This window comes from Mytilus trossulus, chromosome 11, assembly GCF_036588685.1.
Source record: "Mytilus trossulus isolate FHL-02 chromosome 11, PNRI_Mtr1.1.1.hap1, whole genome shotgun sequence".
NCBI lineage: Eukaryota > Metazoa > Mollusca > Bivalvia > Mytilida > Mytilidae > Mytilus > Mytilus trossulus.
The window spans coordinates 30900988-30908604 of NC_086383.1; the positions used below are offsets into that span (position 1 = coordinate 30900988).

Genomic DNA, 7617 nt, shown 5'->3' on the forward strand with positions numbered 1-7617 from the left:
TTACATGCGGACAACTGCAGTTTCCCTCTGCATTTATGTAGAAAGGAACTAAACGGAATAAAATGAATTAAAACTTAAGATAACCAAATGTAGCTGCATTCGCTCCTTTCCATTTACGTCTTTAGACTGATTTGTAAACAAAAGATGATTTAGTAATAGAAGAACAGAATCAATTGGATGATGCTGACGATTTAGGGTTAAACGTTCAGTGACAAATATCATGTGCATATGAGAACGACAACACGTTATATGTACCCCGTGTTGTATTTGAAAGACACTTCCGGACGGATTTGAGAACGTTCTTCTTTGAACAGACACAAAATTTAAGGCTGAAGAAAACGTTAATGATAGATCCATGCATATTCCAGCAGGCAATCCATATCACGATATATTGAAGTGACACACCCTTTAATAAAATGCAAAGGAAGCAAAAAAAAAATGCTCTTACTAGAAGGATACTGTTGCAGCGTATTGTCATTTTTTTTTTACTCAAGAGCATCTAATTCTTAACTTTTTCAAAGGGAAAATATAAAGGAAGCACAACTATTGTCATGGCTAAATAACTCTTAACTGGCACAATTTCAATTGTCCAACCCATTAACAGACTTTATTACCACAATGTTCACAAAAACGTGGTATTACTCACGTTATATTACAATTATGAAATATTTACTAATGTCAATTTATATTTATGAACCAAAGTACGATTTTGTGTCCTGTAAATGATATCTAAAATTGTTTGTTTCGCCTTTTATTACAAAAATTTCTAAGCGTATAAGCATAAATACTAAATACTTGCGCGACGCCTTTTAGTTTTACTGAAAACTGAGTAGACTATGAATTGTTTTTACAGTTGGAAAATGTTGTTTTATAGATACCATTTTGTCAGACACTTTTCTTTTTTTACTTGATTCTTTAATGTACCTAACATCTGTATATTTAATAAATTTTAACATTTAAATTGTGCGTTTTACTCTTAACAGACATATAACCAACACGATTAACACACCAATCGCCCAAATAGCCGCATACTCAATATAGATTAACCGACCTATCTCTCGGTTAGCCTAGTGTCGGCCGTGGGAAGGAAGACGCTGAAAGTGATGAAATAAGTGTTAATGAAAATTTGAATTGCATTTTCAGAAGGTTCATATTTAATTTAAATATACCTAAAAATTTAAATACATGATAATTGTAGTATCTGTTCAAGCCACTTATAGGACTGTAAAGGTTATATCAAAGGTTTTGATGACCACCAGTTTATACTTCTCTATCTACCGGTCAAAGGGAGTCATTAGTCTGGATTACGGAATATATCATGTATATTGACAGGTTATTTTTCAGATGAAAAGGGAAAACACTCACATTTTGCACCTAAACATTTCCTTTTTATTGCTTTATTCCGAGACGAACAAGACGGAAAACAGATCACGGTTTTTAAGTTAGAGGATAACTATTTTAGTTGACAAAGAAAACAATATCATTTCGTGGGGTATAATTTTATTGAAAATAGTCGAAAAAAGACTACAATATGAGTTGTTTATTTTAAATTACAATAGAGACTTATTTGAATTTGAAGCTGTATGGACATCCATTGATTGTATTACTGTTGCAATATCTGTTTAAAGTCTATCTCGTTAATTAATTTAAATAGAAGGAATAAACTCACAGAAGGGTGGTGTATAATAATATTAAATTTATAAACTTAAATTGATATCAAGCGATAGCCATTACTAAGTCGAATTAAACCTTAGATACTTGTTTCTTTTGAATCAATATCGAAAGGGTCTTGTCTTTGTTTGAAATAAATTATGTATATAGGTTAACCTCATCATAAACGTTCATGTAAAAACTTGCCTGCAGATGGACAATTTAAAGAGCAACTGACTCCGACATCATGGTATGATCTGCAGTTCCGAATAACGGAATCAAGTTGTCGACAGTTCACTAATTTGCTTTCAATACCAGAACAAAGAAGGCCAGCCAACCAGATAGTACCAGTTCCGTCATTTACCAAATTTGGCAGCACAGCGTTTCCAGAACTATAATAGTAACAACCCGATTACTATTACCCTCACAATCATACATTAGGTGTATACTATCTAACAATCTGGCATTCCATTTGAATAATGTATAATTGAAATAGATGTAGAGTTTAGTGAAACTTCAAATTGATTTGAAAAAGTAATAGAAATAAGTACAGATGACTCTCTGGTTTAATCAAGACTGAAAATTTACTTATTAATTAAATGATTTAATTTGTCAGTAATGAACCAAACTACCACATTCCCTGCAATTTTGTTAGATCAGTATATAATTGAGATAGATGGGCTAGCTCAACCCAGTTTAAGACTAAGTTTAAAGGTCAAGACTGCGTCTAGACAAGTGAAGGCTGGCCAAGCCTTCGTCGAGAATACTTCAGACTGCACAAAGATCAGCAACTACTGAATCAGACGTGTTAAGTAAAGTCGAGGCCAATGCCGAGTACAGTTAAGTGTTGTCGATATTATGTCGAGTCACTATGGTAGTCGTCCTTTTAAATTGTTGTTTCATTGCCATTTTAATAATTTTCCATTACTGGCATAACGCTGATGGTCTCTTAAAAGGTACTTATTCAACATGAGTTATTGCATCAACATTTTGTCCTATTGAATACATAACTGGTTTTGTATTCTTTTGACACGTTTTCCCTTACATGTTTCCTTAGTTTTAACAAACAAAAACTTCAAAAGTACAAAACTATACCACAGAAGTTCCCGGAATTTTAATAAGAAAACCTTTCTACATTATCTCGCTTTCTATATTCCACATTGAAATGTTTGACGCTATTTTGTATTCTAGGCAATGATATATATACCCATAGTATTTTTTTTTTAAATATGAACAAAAACGGACAATCAATGAAAATCGCACAGTTTGGAAAAGAGACAATAAATTTAGAAACCAGACAACCAATAAATCGTATCTTAAAATTTAGTACAATGTATATTTTTTTTTCTTTGATGCTTGTCGAATATACATATATTACTTTTTATGCAATTCAAACTTATAGATACCTATAGGTATATTTACAAAAAATGGAAAGCCTTTATATGTCCCTAATTTAAGAAATGAATGCATGTTTTTGTAATTGTATAGGATGGTAAAATCGTTGAACGAAGTGCGATTAACGCTTTCACATTCCTATAAAATTAGTAAAAGAAGCATTCAAATCTTGTCCCTGGTTATCATAACATTGTTATGCAGTTCAACCATGAATTGTCTATGATGTGCATACCTTATTTTTCGTTTGTTCTGTTCGCATTGTTGTAACGTTGACTTGTCCTGGGAATAATTTTATTGTGAGATAGGATTGAATATAAGCATGCATTGATATGGCTAAACGCCAATCAAAACTACAGGTTTTTATTTAGATAAAGCTAACATACATTGTATTTGGTATGCTACCAAGATATTTGTGAATTGCATAACGCTTTCATACAAGAACATACCAATATCCAAGTTGTTGACATGCTATTGTAGCATCAATAGTGTCAAAATTATTGACACAAACAGTTCCCCATGTATCTTGGATATACACCTCGAGTCGTCCTTCATTTTTATTTGAACCTTCAAGAAGACGCAAAGTGCCTGTAAATTGAGAAATTATCAGTGACAAATAAGGTAATATCATTTCTTTTATATTCAAGATTTAAGAATTGTTTGAATTGACTTTTGTGTTACCATGTACATGTATATAATTCAAATCTTACTGAAATCTGTTAACGAACATTGTTTATCTAAAGTTTAATAATTTACTCTTACCTGATTTTGGACATTCAAAGGAACAATAGACACCAATATCATGTTGATGTCCACAATCTCCGGTGTAAGAATCGTAGGAGCAATTGAGCAATCTATCTTCACTGCCCAAACAATCTACGCCATCTAACATAATTGTACCATTACCATCATCAACCACTGTTGACTTCAACACATGCCCAGAACTGTAAGAAATATCATACAAATTTTGTTAAAAACTGCAAAATATCCATTAAATTGTCAAGTCTTAGGGCACTAGACCAACAACGGGTGGTCTGATTCGTATAATTGTTTCAGGGCAGATAGATAACAACTAATGTACATTTTATCCAATGTCAGATTTGTTCTTTTAAGTTGCTTTAGTTTCAGAGATATAAGCCAAAACTACATGTTACCTCTTTGTTCTATTTTTAGCCATGTCGGTCATGTCGATTGGCAGGCGGGGTCATCGAACTTTTTTTTGTAAATTAAATACTCGAGTAATTATTATTTTTTCAAATTTTTAAATTGACTAAAAAGGGCAATAGCTCCTTAAGGGTTGAATTGGTAATTTTAGTCATTATGACTTGGTTGTAGATCTTATTTGCTGAACATTATTGCTGCTTACAGTTTAGATCTATTTATAATAATATTAAAAATAATAACCCAAAACTGCTCAATTCCATTAAATTTACTTATTCATGGGCAGCCACCCCAAAACAGGTTGTCTGGTTCATCTGAACATTTCAGGGCAGATCGAGCTCAACCTAAGGAACAGTTTTACTTCGTCAGATTAAGAGATATAAGCCAAAACTGCATGCCATCTTTATGTTCTATTCTTAGCCGAGCAGCTAGTTGAGTAATGAGAAGTGATACTTTGACCTTTTAGGACAGGTGAGCTTTACCAAATGTTTTGGTGGGACAATGTGGTAAATGAAGGCAACATTGGTATACAGTTGTTCGAAATTCATAAGTCGATTGAAGAAAAAACAAATCTGGGCTACAAACTGAAACTGAGGGTAACACATCAAATGTAAGAGGAAAACAACGGCACAACAGGGACACAACAAAAACACAACACTAAAATGCAACACACACAGAAACGAACTATAATATAATCATCCCATTTTCCTGACTTGGTACACAGCTACTTTTTCATAGATACTATTTATGTACTAAAAATCTGTAGTACTGGAAATTTAATTTTAATATTCAGTACTATTTTGTTACTTTACAATTATTGTAATATTTAGGTACCTGTATTTTACAGTACTTAATTTGTACTTGATATTTAGCTACTACGAATTTATGGTTACTACCGTTACCTTTTCAGCATTTTGAAAGTTTTTCTATTTCAAATCTCTTAAAATTATGATTTTCAAACATGGAATATTGTATTATTTCTGTACCAAAATATTTAGTACAATTTAAGAACTGTAAAATACAAGTACCTAAATATTACAATAATTTAAAAGTAAAGAAATAGTACTAAATATTAAAAGTAAATTTCCAGTACTACACATTTTTAGTTCAAAAATAGTACCTAATTATGCAAAAGTAGCTGTGTACAGGTCATTTTAGGAAAACTGGTGGATTAAACCTGGTTTTATGGATAGCCAAACCTCTCGTTGTTATTGCAAAGTAATGTTAAATGTAACATTAAAATGATAACATAACATGACATGACTACAATAAAAATAAATGGTAGAACATACAGGACAGAGACGTACACACAATTAATAGCGACCAGAAAAGTACCAGGCTTATTATCTAGACGCGCGTGTTATCTACATAAAACTCATCAGTGACGCTCAGACAAAACATAAGTTCGAAAGCCAAAAACAGGTACTAAGTTAAAGATCATTGAGGACCAAAATGTTCCAAAAGGTAATGCAAACACAATTGATGCAGTGGTGGAAGCTGTATTGTCTAGACTCGATTTTGTTTTATTTCTCTTTTCTATAATGGATTGTATGAATATCGAAACGTACAATCACGTTTATCAACATAATTATGTTTATAACTATGTCACATATTTACATCATCGATCTCTTGTTTAAAACTGAAATCGATTTAAAAATGAATAACAAAATATAAAAACGCTGAAAATGTCTATCTGAGCTTTTCAAAGTTTGTTTATTCTGCACACATAACTGTCGTGATGTTAACATACAAAAAAATCAAATAAAACATTCCAGGTACAATTTTATTATGTATATGAAAATATAAAATATGAAAAAAGTGTTTATTGAGAAGTTAATACAGAAATTTGGCCAATGCCATTACATGTTCGTTTATGTCCGATGCAGCACTAACGCAATACAATTGAGAACAGTCAATTGACTTATGTATTTACCCGATTATTTTCAGTATTTAAATAATTTTTGTTTGTTATTGATGGATTATTATGTTTACACTATATATAGCTAGTACTGATAAGTATACTATTTCAATTCAATACGTCATAAGTACGAAAATAGAAATTTAATTCACAATCTTGCAGTTCCATATAGCAGTTATGATCCATGTTTGCTAATTTCATTCAAAACAAAGTCAATAAAGTTGTAAATGGTATCATTGAAAACTAAAAAAAATACCATAAACAGTTTTAGGTGATGAATATATATCGAATATATATATAGCAAATATGCATCCAGGGAGACTCGCGATGATTAAAATCAAAACACGTACCAGTATCCAAGTTGACGGCAGGCTACTGCTGCTTCAACGTTTTCAAAGGAATCGTCGCAAACTGTTCCCCATTCATTGTATAACTTGATTTCCAACCGACCATTATTCCCACTTGATCCTCCAACTAAACGTAATATCCCTTAAATTGACAAGCATATAGGTTTTACAATACAAACTAACAAAAGCGCTGCTATTTTGCTTTTTATTATTTGTTTGCTATGCATGAACTGATTTTGTGTCATGCTACCTGGCATATATAAAGTATAAAATCCTGTCACTCAATAAAGTATCAATACTATTAATGTCCAAATATGATGCTGCAAAAACGTATTTATGACTCAAGTTTTGTTTTATTCCAAGAGTTCCTCGACTTACTATTAAAGAACTGTAAAAACAATCCAGTACATGATGCATTTCTTCCATATGTGATCAGGGGTTTATGTCTACCTTAGCTTCATAAGTGCTCTTTTAAAAATTTGATACAGTATGAAGTTTACTCGAAAGATAATTTTAGAGCATTTAAAACAAATCATTCCATAAAATCGTAAAAAACACGACTCATGCTTTAAATGAATTGTTTTGTACCTAGAATAAAAAAAACTTAGTTTTCGAACAGTACTCAGTTTTATAAACAATACATGTATAGAACATATCAAAAATATTGCATATGAACACAATGCGCTAGCTGCTGGGCTGGTAATTATCAATACTAAAACGTGCAAACACAGTGCCAATGACCCATTTGTTTTGAAAACGCATGATAGAGGTTCGTTTACCTAAGATTCAGTAATGACGTTTGATCAAAACGGTCGAAAGTCTAAAACAAAGACGAAGAAGGAGAGCTTAGAAAAGACAACAACATATAGCCAAATCTTACATTTTCAATTTGTACATATAGGTGTTTTTTCATAATTGTTTTCATTATAATAAGGTACAAAAAATATATTGCTTGTATGCAGCTATTGCAAGAAAAATAATATCTCAAATAACAATGTATCCTCTATTCATCAAAATCCGTACCACAAAACAAGTGAATAAAGTTAACGAATATAATAAACAAAACATAACTGAATGCTATGATTACTGGTAAGGGTGCTGTATTCACTAACCAATGTAAAATTTATACAAATGAAATTCTGCTCTAGC

At 31.6% G+C, this 7617-nt stretch overlaps 1 long non-coding RNA gene across 1 annotated transcript; it reads right to left on the minus strand.

Annotated features, from left to right (window-relative positions):
* Positions 1 to 1957: 1957 nt before the first annotated feature.
* LOC134690987 (uncharacterized) lies at positions 1958 to 3919 on the minus strand. Its single transcript, XR_010102071.1, has 3 exons — positions 3805 to 3919; positions 3492 to 3630; positions 1958 to 2042 (listed from the first exon to the last, which is right to left on the minus strand). It is a non-coding gene; the product is annotated as an uncharacterized LOC134690987 (long non-coding RNA).
* Between the last annotated feature and the right edge of the window lie 3698 nt (positions 3920 to 7617).